The sequence below is a fragment of the Dermacentor silvarum genome, chromosome 7 (genome assembly GCF_013339745.2).
Source record: "Dermacentor silvarum isolate Dsil-2018 chromosome 7, BIME_Dsil_1.4, whole genome shotgun sequence".
Taxonomy (NCBI): Eukaryota; Metazoa; Arthropoda; class Arachnida; order Ixodida; family Ixodidae; genus Dermacentor; species Dermacentor silvarum.
This window is the reverse complement of record NC_051160.1, coordinates 72739674-72755252: the sequence shown is the minus strand read 5'-3', so window position 1 is coordinate 72755252 and position 15579 is coordinate 72739674. Positions and strand designations below refer to the sequence as shown.

Below are 15579 nucleotides of genomic sequence, written 5' to 3'. Positions count from 1 at the left end.
AAATTTCGCAGGATAGGGGGCGCACCATCGCACAGCGCGATCAAACCGGATGTGCCCGCCTGTGAATTGTGATGACAGGACGGCGCGCACTATACCTTCAGTTATGCTTCGGCCACGCGCTCCGCTGTTCGCGTTTCTTTCCATCGGGATAGTACAATAAGCAATAACGATGTTCTAGCAAAAGTTTGACTTCTCTTCGAACACACCTCGTACGTATTTGAAATGAAGAACTCTTTTGGGAGCCAAGCAACATGAAAAATCTTTTGTCCTCCGGAGCACACTCCGTATACATGCCACAGCGGTTGGGTGAATGCAGAGAGATTCAAGTGAAATCTTTTAGGTAACCATTGCTAACAAGCGAAAAAAGGCGTTTTCAAATATTTGTTTCATTTTGACATACATAATTGCTCCGTCATCACAAACACATTAGATATCATTCATATATGTTCAGAGTTATCTGTCCTGATGACTCCTGGACCTCCAGGTGGCCGTCGTACCTGGAAGGAAAAAGAAATCCTACTCAATGTTAGACAGTTCAAAAACTGCTTCACCTTAGCCCTGTTAGGGCTATGTCTTGTTCAATAGTTGTTCGAGGCCAATATAGTTGTGATCTTGCACGAAACATCTCAATGTTAACCGTAAACTTCTGAGGCTGCGAGATAACGATCCGAGGTCTTTAATTTGACTGCGCTCATTGTAGTGTGGCTAGAAAACTACCCTTGACTGCGCTTAATTGCACCTTGTTGGGGAATAACACCACTGTTTAGACTGTGTTCAACGCCCTTCCTACTTGACACGGAGGTTGTTGCTGTAGTGCACGGCATCGCATTGATGGGCACACATTATCTTCCTTTCTATTTTAAATATCGGCTCTCCTGTTTCCTTTCATTCCCATTATACCCCTTCCTCCGCATAGTCGCTTCTATTTACACTGGTGAACCTTCCTGTCTTTCTATCTTTCTACCTCTTTTCTCCAAGAGCATGTGTCAGCATTATAAAACTAAGTGTCCATGATTTACTACAGAAAGCAGAACATTCTATATCACACACTTCACATGTGAATAACTCATAAGAGATTGTGGACGACATGCGAATGTGTCCGACCTTTGAAGTTACCGCATTGTATTTGAAACTTCACTGGCATTGTTAGCACTAAAGTCCACCCCTAATTAATCCTAATGCAATGAGCGCATACACAGTGTAAACAAAGTAATCAATCCATGACAATAGACACACACATAATGCTCTGAGCAAGCAATTAAAGAGAAAAATACATTCAGTTGCATTCTTTACGTTATGCACAAACACATTTTACATGTGCTTGGCCTTTTTGAACTCAACTCATTGTGCTTGGCCTTATGGTTTATTTAGGTCATATTTCTTCACACTTGCAGGCAATAATTGATTGGCCTACATTGTCAGCTGGCTCTCAATGGCACTCATTTATCTTCATTACACTTACTGGCATTCAATTACACTTGCATTAACATTCGCCTAAACTGAGTGACTTCCCACTCTTCTTAAATCAGCAGAAATTAGTGAAAGACTCTCGAATGTGTGTCCATCTGTAGGGATATTACAGTTCGTGAAGTTGCTTCATTGTCATCCGCATGCGAGCATTATTGTAAACACTTTTATCTTTCTGAGCCCCACACCACTTTTAAGCTGGGAAAATATGAGCTTTTTCTTCGTGTGCTTCATCATAAGCATATATTTCCGCGCTGCAATGAACAGCCATTCTGGGCCTGATTTTCGCTTATCGGTGCTCTGGTCCACTCTAAAGTTCCACTAGAGAGCCCGGGGTTCTCCTTTCTTTGGTGGTGTTCTTATTAGTGTTGACCTCCCGCTTTAGTCCTGTATAGAAAACAATTTAGTTAAGCGAGAATAAAAAGAAAATGCATAAATGTGATAACTCGAGAAGCATATGCTCATAAGAAAGGTCTTATTAAGGCCTATTTTGGTGCTGTTGGGTACCTCATAGTCGCAAATCAACACTGCATAGCAATTACCACACAAAAGCAAAATGTCCAACTTGTTATGTTCTTTTGCTTCTTTCATAGTATTTTTAGCTATGCAGCACTGCTTTCTCACAACATTATCAAACGACGCAAGTACTGAAAACCAGATTATCTGTCTGCTATAAAACTTGAAACTACAAACTACTACAATCGATGTGTCGTATCGCGTTGTTGAAATTTTGCCAGTGGCATAGAACTTCGCCCCTTCTACAAGTAACGAGTGTACTGCTCATCGCCGAGAGGTATTGTAGCAAATCCTGCGGCTAGTGCAAACCGACACTTCGGAGCTGCTGCTGTCATCGGAGTTATATGATTATGGTCGCGTCACTCAAGCTTCGAGCTAAATTGGGCTTTGAATTTTAGTGAACTCAACGTACTGAACGGGAAAGCCAGCAACCTACGCAAAACGACACACTACACAGAGGAAAGTGCGTAACACAGCAGAAACTTGTTCAAAATAAAACCGTCGTTTGACAAACTGCAACTACGAAATGCAATAAATTATTCACGCAAAGCCAACGAAAAGGATTTTTTTTAAAAAGGTGCACTTCATGGTTAGAACGCTAGGTTGCGATTTCCAGCGGCGCTATAAAACGCAAGCCCTAAGGAAAATTCGCGCATGAACTTTCAACAAATGGACACCTGGCTACGCAAGAAAAAAATCGCCAGCAATCGTACAATTGCAGTAAACCGAAACGTTCAGGTATTTAAATCACCGAGATTCTGCTGGATCATAATAATGCAATGGAAGAAATTAAGCATTTACTAAGCGTAGCGTATGGAAAGCACAAATCGACCTACCACAGACACAGGTTCTCAGCTCTACAGCAAGCACTCCTGGGCCCGCCGATCCAGTGCACATGGCGGCCCACTACCACTGATAGCCTGTGTAGCCGTCGTACTCGCAGGAGTTGTCGAAGTTGCACTGGCTTCGTGCAATTTCCGGTAACAACGGTAGATTTTAACATCACTGACATCACCGAGAGCGTTCATCGACGTGGCCAGATCACTTCGCAACCTGAACACAGTCACATAACGTCGTCGTTACAAAGATGTGACGATAATTGCCGCCGAAAACAATCGCCTCATCCGCCGGCTTACGCCATGTTTATGTTTCTTCACGACTGACGCAGTCTTTCCTCCTCCTTCGCCATCAAAGCAACGCAGAGGCGACGACTTCTTTCTCTTCGTTCTCTCCTTTTGCCTTTCTTTGTTCTTTCTCCCTCAAAGCACCTCTCTCACCGCTCCTTGCAGCTTTTGGTTCGTAACACTCTCTCAACGCTTCGGCACGCTTTTTGCGCGCCACATTTGCAGGGCTGCATATAAACGTTGCGTCCATATAGTGGGATTAGCCTGCTGCCGCAGCTATTGTCGCATAATATTACTTGAAAGTCCGTTTATATGCAGTACTTTACGCTGGAACGAAAATATACCGCATATGTGCCGGACGTTATACAGGACTTGACTAAGAGCGTAGTAACGAGATCTAGTCACGTTTCACTGGAATCTAATACTTACATAGTGCAAACTCGACGCTGATTAAGTCCGAAGTTTCAATACGATGCCTTTACCGGTATTTCGCTTTAGGACGCTTTCTGTTATACAAAGCGCAACCCACGTCACCGCATACACCACTTTCGCCAGTCTAACCTGCTTTCTACCAAAGTAAAATTTTAATTAGTGTCATTTGTGCTTGACCCTGCCACTGGATCAAACTTTGTCAACTCGCTGCACTATAACGAGCACGAACAATTTCCAGACTTTCTCTGGTAAATCAGCCTGAAGATGATGGGCCTGCTAAAAACCGTGCAGGGAGTCCCAGTGCCTCACTTCTTTCCAGACAACGCTGTCATTTCGGCGCTGACGTACGAGCCTCTCCACTAGGACGTCTTCGTCACTACGTTCCCAAAGTGTGGGACAACTTGGGTTCAGTGCATTGCATACGGAATCTATCACGACGGCAAGCCACCACCCAGATCACGCTCGATTCCTTGCCAAGTCCCCGTTCATAGAACTCTTTGGTGCTGACGCAGTGGAAGCCATGCCCCGACCTGGACCATCACGACTCACTTGCCTTTTGACGAGAGGAAATTTTCCTCCCGCGCGAAGTACATCTAGGTGGCAAGGAATCCTTGCGACGTATGTGTCTCTCTGTATCATCACTTCAGAACACAGACTATGGCCGCAAAAGTTTAAGTTTCAACGAGTTCCTCCGATGTTGCGTCGACGGTGAAGTGAATTTAGGAAGCTACATAGAAGACAGCTTCCTCCCCTGGTACTCCCGCGGAAACGAGAGCGGCGTTCTCTTCTTCACCGACGAAGATCTGCTCACTGACGTCAAACTGAAAGTGAGAAGGATCGCCGAGTTCCTGGGTAAATAGTACGCTCGTCTCGTCGCCAGAGAACCAGAAATGCTGCAGCGAGTTGCCGACATCTCCACAAGGGAAAATATGCGACCGCATTTTCAGGGATTTCATCACGACCAACTTTGAGTTCGTGGTCGACCATAGGAACAGCAGAAACATACCATGGACCCAGGAAGTATTGAACGCTCTGGGGTTTCTTATATATAGGAACCGGCCGCCAGGGCATGAATTCGTGCGTGATGTTGCGGTAGGTAGCTAGAAAGACATTCCTAATGATTGTCATAGAAAGGTACTGAGGGAGTGGATTTCCGCAAATGCTACTGGAAGCGATATTATGAACCTGTGGTCAAGTACCAAATTAGAATAATACTATTTTATGTACACCTATGATAAACTTCCAGCGTCCACACTATGGATGACTGTGACTGAAAATAGAACCTGGCTTTGCTCGATCATAGAGGCTGAGTCCCACGACTATTGCAACCGAAATGCCTGACTGGTTAGATAATAACCGCTTAACATTATATTTCGACGTCCCAAAGCACAACGTGGTTCAGTAAATCAACGGCACAGAATAGACGCGGACTGAGAACGCATACGATGGGACAGGAGCCAACTTCCACCTGAATTTATTCTAAACAAGAATTTGCTTTTTACGCACAGCCATGCCACGGGAGAATTGTGAAAATGCTACAACGATATATCCATAACAAAGCGCGAACGCTAGGCGATCATCTGCGCATGCTTATCAAAAGACACGCACAGAAAGTGGCTGAGAAAAGCAGTTCCTTATCGAGAAGGGATAAGGGCGCCACGGTGACACAAGCATCACCCCTTCTCTTCACATAATAGGCCTATATTACTTCCCTCGCAGTCTTATCTTTACTTTTGCCTGTAAAAATGGTTTACGGAAGGGGTGATGCTTGTGTCAGCATGGCGTCTTTATGCCTTCCCGATAAGGAACTGCTGTTCTTGCGCAACTCCTTGCATGCACGTGGTTTTACAGCAAAGCTGTATATAGCTACGCGAAAACAAAATCCGTCCGTCCAATGTGCGCAGATAGTATCATCATCAGCAATGGCTCGAGCGTCGTCGTCTTCTTCGACAGCTGGCTCGTTGGCGCCCCTCGGCACAACCGCGCGAATGCACTCGTGCCACTGCTCCCGCGTTCATCGCCGTCGTCTGCTTCCACTTCCGCCTCGGTTTTCGCTCATCATTCATGCGTAGAATTTCACTTTTCTTCTGTCGTCGTAATGGGGAGGCCGCGTTTACGGCGATATGAGCCATTGCTTAAGGGGCATGAGCCATTCATTGTCTTATGGGAGAGAGAGATTTAATTTTGAAGCAATTCAATTTTCAAGAATCGCAAGCGGCAATGTTACAACGGCGGACTGCGGGCATACCGTCAGTGACGTCATTCTTTCCGTCGCAGCCGAACCGTCGGGATTCACCCAGTGATTAACACCGGGACCGCACGTTTCAGCTTCGCTTGTTAACCATAAGTACGGAGTGCTTGGGCGGTGATTTCTTTTTATTAGCATGCGCAATTGATCACTTCGCATTTGCGCTTTCTTGTTATTTTTTTCGAATATTCATCATTATCATTTGACTTGCCTGTTCATAAAAAGTGAATTCTTGTTCTGTATAAATTCATTTAGAAGTTGGCACTCGTCCTGTCGTTTGTGTTCTCTTTCCGTGCCTATTTTGCACCGTTTTCCTGACGTATGACCCACCAACTAGCTCAAACCCAAATTTTTCACTACATGGTGCTATTAGGGAAGCCGTGCTTAATGATCCTGAGAAATTGAGCTGCTGGGATTCGGTGACACGCACTTAAAGGTAACACTGCAACCCTTTTTGACCGTGCTAAATATATAGGCTTCATCGCCAGACAGTGCTGTCATCAACGCCTCAACCAAAAATCAAAGCGCCTTTCTTAAAGAAAGATGATTGAACGCGAAGCTTTCGTCCGGGCAGACTGAATCAAAGTCCAAAGCTAACGACCACGCAACGAACCCGAGAAATTCATAGTGACTCAATGCGATGCATATGTGATTTGATTTCTTGTTTAGGATTGTATTTTTTAACGTTGAAGTTGAATGAAGACACGTTTCGTGAAGTTGCAGAGCCTTTATATTAGATCAAGTAGCCGTTAATTACACGCACAAAATCACACTTTCACGGACTGCATGCCGTTGCCGATACACGGGATCAGCCTTACGGGCATGATCGCGTTCGCGCTTATGTTCGCGTACGGCAGCCCTTTCTTCTGCCATGCACTGCACCCGCGGCAGCGGGTGCAGCGCATGGTGACGGCCGGGAATGCATTGCGTGACGTGCGTAATGCAATGTGGATATCTACAGTTCGTCTGGGTAGCGTGGCATTGCAGTTCCCATTGTTCTTATTGATTCAACTGCGAATGTAAACTATAGTGTTCTAATATTGTGTGCGCAGATGCGCAGATAGTTCCATTGTGTAAGTTGGCTTTCCTGCAGTGCGTTTTCGGCGTTCACGGACAAATCAGTGAGACCTAGAAAGCTTCGCTTTAAAATTATTCGCCCGGACGTTTCTTTGAGTTTGCAGTCTTGTGCACAAGACAACCTGCTCTTATTTCTTCCACTTCGCAATATCTCAGGCAATTTTCGTGTACATTCCTAAGCTATCTTAAAGACAGAGACTTCGTATTTATTTAAATCACGCCAATGAAACCGCCTCCGACAGAATGGAACACGAATAAGCCACATCCTCGTATAGGGAGCCTACATGCAAGTGCTATTCACGTTTGCATGTAGGTTCCCTATCCTCGAAAAGTGGTTGGCGCCATCTGATGGAACACAACAATACCACTGTGCCAATTTTGTAGCCTTCAAGATCGGCGCAACCGTAACGTACCCATACAGGCAATGCCGGCACCACAGTTCAGTTGAATGCCCTGTGGAATATAACAGGTGTCGTTCCACTTTCTAGCACATTGGGAACAATGAAACGAATCTGGATACAGTGAGACCTTGGCTAAAACAGAATCTAATTACTAATAGCTGCGCTTGTTCAAGATGCATTCGAAATAGCTTGTTTGGAAAATATTCGCAAGAGCAACTTATGTAATCTGAGACCCAATCCACACATTTACCAGAACATTGTACCTAACCCCTTCAACCTAAGTAGAGGAGCGTCTTTCGTTCCGCACTAATCTGAATGCTGCTTCTAAAAATGGAGCGCGTGACTTAGTGAACAGCAGCAGAACGTATTTCAGTGAGTAAGCAATATTACGTGGGAGGGCATACGATCATTCCATATTACAGTAAACCTGGCAGATCCAAGCTACGACAGCACTTTAGTAGGCTAAAGGTCTACTTGCATTCACAGGCAAGCTGGAAGCTGGAAACGGCATGCTGGAAGCCGTTTTTGCAACGTTCATATTTTTATTAAGAATGCAAGCTGGAAGCCACTTTTGCAAGGTTTCGCAAAGAAGGTAAGCGTCCATTCATGACTACAATATTACACGTCCTGGATTTCGTGAACGTCAACCTAAAGGGCAATGCGTCTATACAGTTTGTCATCATAAAGCGAATGTTACGAGGTTCTTTATTGTAGTTTATTATAAAATTCTAGATTGATTGAGTAATTCTGAATTCAATGAAAGGAGCGTTTTATGTCCTTCCAATGTGACATTTAGGTAGTAGGCTCCAGGTAACATGCAACAATTGAAAACGAAAAAGCAAGGGTGCGTGGACGAGCCCGGGTTGTGCTTGCTAAAGATGACGAAGAAAGACAAGTTGGAAAAATTGAAGGGATCACATGTGCTGTCAGAGCCTGACGAGAGGTTAAAATGTGTGTTCCTTTCAAAATGACAACAAGGATGCAAATAATTGTGCAGAAACCATCCACCATGGTTGTCAGTGCAAGCGAATAGCTCGAACGAATGACTTCTGACCGACCACTAAAATGGCCGAAAAAGCGCAATAAAGCTGTTCACGCTAAAAATTATTTCATGAGCAACCCAGTTGCAATGTCCGGCAAGTACACACCGATCAAATTGGGATGCGACGTTCGCGTCCGTGATGTGAGCGAGAAGCTAGAAAAGAAAACTGAATCTGATTTCGGTAATACTCATTATCTTTAGGGTTGTGTGGCTCTCTTTGACAATGTCTACCCTCGCCAGATATTCATCCGGGCAGTCAACCCTTGAATACATTTAGGTATCATTTTATATGTCGCTGTGCTATGCGCTAAAATTATTGGGCAAGGAAAAATGACTAGGGCACCAGCAGCCCCAACGTGGCCCTCGCGCACAGAAAACGTAAATGCGCCCGTCTAAGTAGAGTCGTCAGTGACGACACAGTTCCGAAAGCTGTTCTGAGAAAATGTATCAATGATAAGGGCAGAGTAGTTTTCCTATTTCCTTGACGTCCTTATCTTGAATGGGAGCTTTATTCGAAGGCGTACAACGTTTCAAGCGTGCCCTGGTTCCAATTGAACAGCTAGCTCCACAGTGATAAATTCATACAGTCGCACCGGGCATCTGGCTAAAGCGGAGGAAGCGCTTCGAAAACAACAGCTGTGGCCTTTAGATAAGCACCTAAGCAGCCATCTCCAGTATGCAATGGACGCATTGCCTTGCAAGCGCTCGCTCCTGAAACAAGCACCAAACTGCGCTAGTTCCTTACTGACGTTGAGGTTTCCCGAAAGTTTTGCGAAAAAGCTTTGGTAAATATTACTACGGTGAGTATACGCTCTTTTATTTCGATTACGTGCAAATGCTTTCTACCAGGTACAAAGAATACCACTCCAATAAATTATGTTCAATCGTTCGCATCTAGATTTTTTGCACATAAGTGCTGCATCCTGTCGCATCTTGCGGCATCTACATGTGACAGGCTACCTTTCATTCTCAGGCAGGCTTGGTCTGATCAACTGACTGACCAACGCCCAGAACACCAATTGTCCTAAAGGAGCTGCTTCAGCGCACCAACAAATAGACTAGTCAGAAACCTTCGATAAAGTAGAAATGTGAATGACTTGACTGAAATTTGTGATTCCAACGTAGAGACCAAAGACAAACGAAAAAGAAAAGTCGTATACGCACCTGATTTATTACGCGGTGTCACTGTCTTTCCCTATCAATTAGTCACGCCTACGTAACTGTGTTCGTATGTGCCCGACATCATCGTTTGACATGATGCGTGTATCCACTTTGTTATCTAACAAATCAAAGTAAATATTTAGGTTTCACATTCCAAAGACACGATATGACTATGGCACACTGTAGTGGGGAACTCCGAATTATAATGAACAATGTGGTTTCTTAATGTGCACCTAAATCTCAGCACACCAGCGTTTTTACATTTTTCCCCATCGAAATGCCACCGCCGGGCCCGACATTCAAACCATGACCTCGAGCTCAGCAGTATACAACACCATATCTACAAAGCTACCGCAGTGGATATCACTTTTTTATTATATCTCCTTCATCATTCCATACTGAAGGGATATAAGCAATCAACTGTTGCTTATATAATAATCCCATATAATAATCCCCAAACTTGATGTTAACAGACTGTCGCTTTCTAATAATCCTATCGTGCCCCGGAAGAGCTATAGACCATTTGTACGGTCTAGGAAGAGTTCGCGACACCGTGGGAATGAAAAATGGTAATCTGCTTTTCATACATGCCAACATTCTTTTTCGCGAAGGCAGCTCCGCCATGCGGGCTTCCGCAGAACTTACGCATATTTAGTTACGTTTCCCCTAAGATCTTCAAACCCTGCTTGAGCAGCCCTATTGTGGAGCCCTTGAAAAATCAGTGGTGTGGAATAAGTGGACCTGAGGTAAATAGTCGTTTGTACAGTACCCGCCAATGCCTTCAAATTTCGATTAATAGATCCTCAACAATCGGGCGCGTTTGCAACGATAATGACTTTGCAAAGTAGTTTTCACCCAACTGCGTGACCGCGCGTGGAATACATTGGCAACTTCAGAGTTAAGCACGTTCCAGCGCCAATTAGAGCAGTCTTTTCAGAGGGTTCAAGCAAAGGCATAAAAGATGCCATTCACCGTAGGCAACACAAGTTTTGTAACAGCTAGATACACCCACACTCATGCTCATTTTATTCACCGAAAAAGATCTGTCATGGAAGGTTCATGTTTTTTTTTTTTTTGTTACATGTATGACATTCACTCTGTCGACATGATCAGAGACTCTTTGTTGATTGGTAAATCAACATTCAGCTCATATTTACGTAAGCAAAATGAGCAATTAGGTCCACTGAGAAATCTACAGAAATGGTTGAAAGTTATGCAACTTCAAAAAGGCTATACCGATACCAACAAGCAAATTTGAAATGACTTGCTTCCGTCCCAAAAATAGTTTACTTCATGGTTCCCAGTTATTTTTTGTCTCCTTTTAAAATATGTTCTCCGTCTTTCCTGACAAATAATTCTTCGGCCAATGAAGGTTTCAGTTCAATATTGTTACGCGAAGGACCTGGCCGCACCTCCACCACAATGTTACCCCGCCCTTTCATTACAATGTTACGCGAAGGATGGGTCAATTAAACAAAAAACTATTTACGGATTATATTTACAGCAGCGGTTGATGCAGTACTGACCGGTTTCATTCACAGTGCGAGCCCAGTTCGTTCTTCCTCCTCTTTGCTCGATTGATGGCTCCCGCGCGCCCGGTTCAAACGACCAACTACAACACGCGTGTAGCAATATTGTTTTAAGCAGAGCATGCTTTCAAACTTCTAAACATCCGAGGAGACCTACAAAATGTTTGAAAAACACATTATTCTTGGAGCAATAACAAAATCTTTAAAATATGCCAAGCAATTTTTACCCGAATTATGTCCATTCATAGTACTTAAAGGAACGCTTTATCCCAGGAGCTCCTATCTTAATACATGCGAACGGAGAAATTGCTTTCTTTTACTACCACTACACCGAATTAGATTAGGTTTGCAGGTTGTTAACAAAAAGGGATGTCACCGACTGCATGTTCCGGATTTTAATAGAGTATATATGTTTGTTAAAGCATCTTTGAAATCAAAAAATTAGAAAATAAAACAAGCGTAATGTACCAGCTCTGTAACTCAGCAACAAAAAGATGTCCCAGTTATGTAAATTCCAAGTATTGAGATATATAAATACCCACTTGAAAGAATGTACACCGCTCTGTAATTTTCAGAAAAAAATTTGTGAGTAGGACCGGTTCACTTAGGACCTGCTCAATGTATGAGTAGGACCTGCTAAGATCTGCGCAAATTTTCTAACATTTTCACATATCCTGCACACTCACGTTTCAAAATCATTTACTTTAGATGCCCAAATATACAGATTACAGAAATGCGTTATCTGTTGTTGGTGCGGTGTTACGAATTTGTTAACTTAGCCTTTAAATTTTTTTTCACTTATGCCATGCGGACAACTTTTGTAAAATCTCTCAAGACTGAACAAAATTTATGCTCCCTGCTGTCATTAAATGTAGCTTTGTCTCTTAAGTGCAAGAAAATGTTCAAGTCAATTCCGTAGTTGTCTAAAGAGAGCATTTCTGCGTCTTCCATGTATTTCTATACAGATATCAGAGTGGCCCCTAAGTTGAAGCCTCCTCTTAGAGTCCAGCTTTGCAGGCTTGCCGGGTGTGTGACAAGCGAGCAATCTTAATTGAACATTTCTTCGCGCATGCGGTCAATCTGCAGGTTCGCCACAAATTCTGTGCACCAGCTCAAGCAAAGTGATCCGCTAAAAGACCAAGCACCGAAATGGCCAGCGACGCCTTCAGGTACATCGAAGGCCTTCATATTGCTAAGGCTTTTCCCGAAGACACCGTCCGATCAACCATCGCCTACAAACCGCAACCGGAAGACCTGTTCATCGTCACTTACCCCAAATGTGGCACCTCCTGGATGCAACAGATAGTCTATAACATCCTCATGGACGGCGACGTGCCCGACGACAAAACGGACGCCGTGCTGCGCCTACCATTTCTCGAGGTCCAGGGAGCCGACGCCGCTGTTCACGCTCTCAAGCCCGGAGCGTTCAAGACCCACCTGCCCTTCTGGCTGCATCCTTACTCACCCGATGCCAAGTACATCTACGTTGCCAGGAACCCGTACGACTGCTGCGTGTCGTTCTATCACCACACCAGGAACTTCGCCATATACCACTACGAAGACGGCACGTTCGACGACTTTCCTCGACAAGTTTGTCTGCGGTAAAGTGGACTTTGGTGACTACTTCGACCACCTCCTGTCGTGGTACGAGCATCGCGACGACGCTAACGTGCTGTTTGTCACCTACGAAGACATCAAGCAGAACACGAGGGCTTGGATACTTCGCGTGGCAGAGTTCATGGGTGATGCTTATGGAGCTAAGCTTCGTGAGGACGTAGCCTTGCTAGACACGATAGTGGAGGCCGTTTCTTTCGAAAGCATGAAGCACTCTCTGAATTCCAAGTACGATGCCGACAAGGCAAAAAAGGACACGGCTGAGTATAGCTCCAATAGTGCCCCGCCCTCACAGGCAAAAGAGTGGCACCCGACACTGCTGAAGAGTTTCGAGGCTTTCAAAACATTCTTCGCCAAACCTATGAAGGGAAACTTCGCGAGAAAGGGCATCGTAGGTGACTGGAAAGAGCACTTTAGCGATGATCACATAACCAAGATGAAGCATTACATCGCTTCGAAGACAGCTGGAAGTGACGTGATGAGCCTCTGGCAGGACATTCCCGTCGAATAATCTGAGTGCTGTTGAATAAAGTTAAGGTAGCAGGAATGGCATTGGCTTGTGCCGAAGCCAATTTATGGCTCGTAATATTGGTGCGGGAGAGGGACTGTTGTTAAAGAGTGGAAGTCTCAGGCTGCTTATGGATAGATATCGGTCACGTTATTAAAAAATCATTGCTTAATTAGTAAACACACAATTTATTTACTATTTGCACTACTGAATTCATCGTAACACATCGGTGACGTTCAGAGTTTGGAAGGAATACAATGTACGTTCCACGAATAATAAACTTATTAAGCACAATCGTAAGGAACACGTTTTTTTTTTCTGAGTGAACTTTTCAGGGCCGCTCGCTACAGTATCCTCGCAGGTCTTGCTCTTATAATGGTTCTGCAGGGTCACAGAAACATAATTTTAGCTCCCTTACGTTCACTATCTTTCAAGTTACTCAATCACGAAGAGAGACATTTATTCAAAGATAAACCTAAAAGGGCGACTTGAGACAGTGTGTTCAAGCAAGCTAATCAGTGTTCACCCGAGCAGGCAAGGCGGTTCGCTAGAAGAAACGAAGTAAAATGAGGATCATGACTATTTGGATGGAAAAGTTGCTGCGGAAACAAAATTAAATAAATAAAAGTGAAGCATGCTTGAACACTGAACATCAAGCTTTCTTTTTCCCAGAAAGTCTTCTATGGCCTTCGTAACCTGACGACCAGAGAATTTTGGCTATAGACCACAACAGGCGTTGTCAGAAATTGGCCAGTAGTCTATGTGTCCTCCAAAGTACAGAGATTCCGTCGTCCGAGCGCAGCGAGCCCACAAAGAACTGATAGAGCATCGATGAATGATCTGTGAACGACATGGCTGCGGTATGCCAAAATAACCCTTAAACATGATAAACAGGCATTGAAGTAAGATACATTTCTCAGCGCTTTGCATGAGCGTGCAATGACTGATGACAAGATGATCGATTGAGGCTCGTAAACTCTACACAATAAAATATACTGCTGCCTATCTGGGAATTTGCAAGATGCATTGTTTACTGGGCAAGTGCTAAAAAAATGAAACTCAAAGTACATAAAACTCGGAAGCCAAGTTCCCTCCACGTGGTGCCGACAGCCGGAGGCATGATACGCTCGTAGGTTCGCTGATATCGTTTTATTTCCTGAACGTGTGGAAGCGCTTTCATTAATGACACTGTTCCCTGCAGTCGCTGAGGTGCGTCACTGTCCCCCGCAGTCACTGTCATTCTAACAAAAATCCGAGGACACCTTAGCACTTATGAGTTATGAATGCGAAAGCACTATGCTCCAATTGAAAGCCGCTAAGCCGTCCTTCGAGTTATGAAGTCCTCGTGGGCAAGCGAACGCGTTGAGACCCTTAGGGTTCATTCACACTTGCGACTAGGCGAGGTCGCGCGACCAAGTTAGTCGCAAAGCGACCAGTCGCAAGTAGTCGCAAATGGTGGCTTTTCTCGAAATGCGACCATTTCGGGCTAGTCACTCACTGCTCGATTTTTCAGTGCTCGCTGACGCTTATTTTACGCGGTGATGACATTTCAAGCAGACGTGAACGGCAATCGCGAGACATTTCGGTTTAGCGACTTGTCGGTCGCATTTGTCAGTGTGAACATCGTTCGTCTTGAGTAGCTTTCTGGTCGCCAGTCGGAATCGGTCGCGTGACCTCGCCTAGTCGCAAGTGTGAATGGGCCCTTAGCGCGTTTTGATTTGGCCTTACTGAGGCGCAGTTCGAACGCAGGCGGGAGCTTGCGCGGGCGAGGATCGCGCGAATAAAACAAGCCACCATACAACAGCGTCTGCATGTGGCGTCGCGCCATCGCATCGGCTCCGTCGAGGGGCACTGGTGACGTGGCGTCGCAGCGAATGGGAATTTAGGCGCCATTGCGCCGCTACAGACGACGCCGGCTTTTTCACTCGATGGTACATTTGATGCTTTGGCATGAAAAAGCTATATAGGTGATACCCAAATAAGCATTGTCACGACGTACTTCCGCCTACTGCAATCGCTTCCGGCACATTGCGGACACAAAACATAGCCTTCGACGCCCGTTCTTGGTAATCAGTGGCAGTTGTCGGAATTTAGACACCAGCTATTCCGGCACACCCACTGGATTAAACATTACGGCGCCCATGCCACAGTGCCGAAAGTCGTCTGTGAACCGCAATCCCATGCGCTGTGCTAAACATTCCACTGCAAAGCTTTAGAACAGCGCAGACCTTCACAATGACGTAAATATAAAGCATTATCACAGCTTGACCACAAAGACAAATGGTTTGCACGGCAAAGGCAGGGAATTTCATGTCACTGGCAGATCCAGAAGGAGCCTTAGGCAAACCCCCTCTTCCACCACGCCCCGAGAGGTGGCTCACAGTGTGGAACGTGAAGCGACATGATGCGTACACGTTCTATCAGCATGACTTTTGGCGGAGTGCTAAGAGAGAGGGGCTA

At 44.9% G+C, this 15579-nt stretch overlaps 1 pseudogene; it reads left to right on the top strand.

The window, feature by feature from the left end:
- The first annotated feature begins 9195 nt into the window (after positions 1 to 9195).
- LOC119458218 (sulfotransferase 1C2-like) lies at positions 9196 to 13161 on the top strand (annotated as a pseudogene).
- The last annotated feature ends 2418 nt before the right edge of the window (positions 13162 to 15579 follow it).